Source organism: Lolium rigidum, chromosome 6, assembly GCF_022539505.1.
Source record: "Lolium rigidum isolate FL_2022 chromosome 6, APGP_CSIRO_Lrig_0.1, whole genome shotgun sequence".
NCBI lineage: Eukaryota > Viridiplantae > Streptophyta > Magnoliopsida > Poales > Poaceae > Lolium > Lolium rigidum.
In genome coordinates this window covers 174160813-174162127 of record NC_061513.1, presented here as the reverse complement: position 1 = coordinate 174162127, position 1315 = coordinate 174160813, and positions in this window count along the sequence as shown.

Below are 1315 nucleotides of genomic sequence, written 5' to 3'. Positions count from 1 at the left end.
GATTTGGAACAAGGTATACCAAGTTCTTGGAGAGGATCCAGTGGATCCAATCCATCATTTATGCATGACACAGGTCATGGTTTGAGCAGATGCTCAAGGGTGATCATCACTTGGTATTGACCAAGGATCACTGGCAGTAAAAGGGAGCCATTAGAATCCAAACCATCCAGACATTTTTCTTGTGCAAATACACAAGTATACATGCACAGATAGCACCAGTAGAAGATTTACAGGTTATAGAAGCTACCAAGAACTACCTAGTGAGATCCTAGCCATTAAACCATCAGCTAAACCCAAGATTTCTTCACAGGCAAGCATAATGGTATTCATAGCATGTATGATTTTCTATTATGCAAGCAGAAATGAGTAGCCAACAAGATCTAGCCAATTGTGTGAGCAACCGAGCAGTAGCAGAGTGCTCACTGAGGTCACAACAAACACAAATCCATCCAATTGAACCAAAACAATAAGTCATCACTATCCAAGTAATGGATTCGGACTTGTATTATTTTCAAATTGTTCATGGAAATATCTAATCATGCATAGCTAGCCAATTAATCAACACTGCATAAGCAGTTCATCAATAATTAATTCATCCAGGCATGAATACATAATAAATTCTTGCATGAATCATACAATAGCATCACTGTGAGGCAACAACAGCATGCACCATTGCATCCTATTCAACTGGATCAAGTCCAGGTGAGCTATGAACAAGCAGCACACACACGAGACATAAGCATGCATGAGTGCTAGCAACAACTAGCAATTCATCCATTTAGCAAAAGGAAGTAACCGAGTAATGAGCCACTGGCATATAATTGATCTAATAGATCAAATAGATCAAGCACAAGGCATAGCAGAACATCACAGACAAGCAGTGATCCAGGATTGGATCAACTGAAGCCTACACAGGGCATAGGAGAGCATCAGTGACACCACAAGTGCCAGTAAAGCTAACCCAGGCCAACAATTAATTCAATGATCATATGAATCAACTAGTAGGCATATGAACAAGTCCAATAGGCATATACACAAGGACCAGTAACCATTTGCACAACACATAGACATGAACAAATAGATTGAGCACATCACAGTGAGCCAGTAAGCATAGGAATTGCATCAACATGCTTAGGAGTAGGGCATAGCATGCACATCAGCATAGCAAGAACAGTAGCATAGCATGAACAGCAAGAACAACAACATAGGCGAGTAGCATAACACGCATGGTAGCAAGTCAAGAACAACAACGAAGCATACGTTAGGTGCAAGTAGGGCACAAATCGAGCGTGAAGAAGAAAGAGAAGAAGAGGTA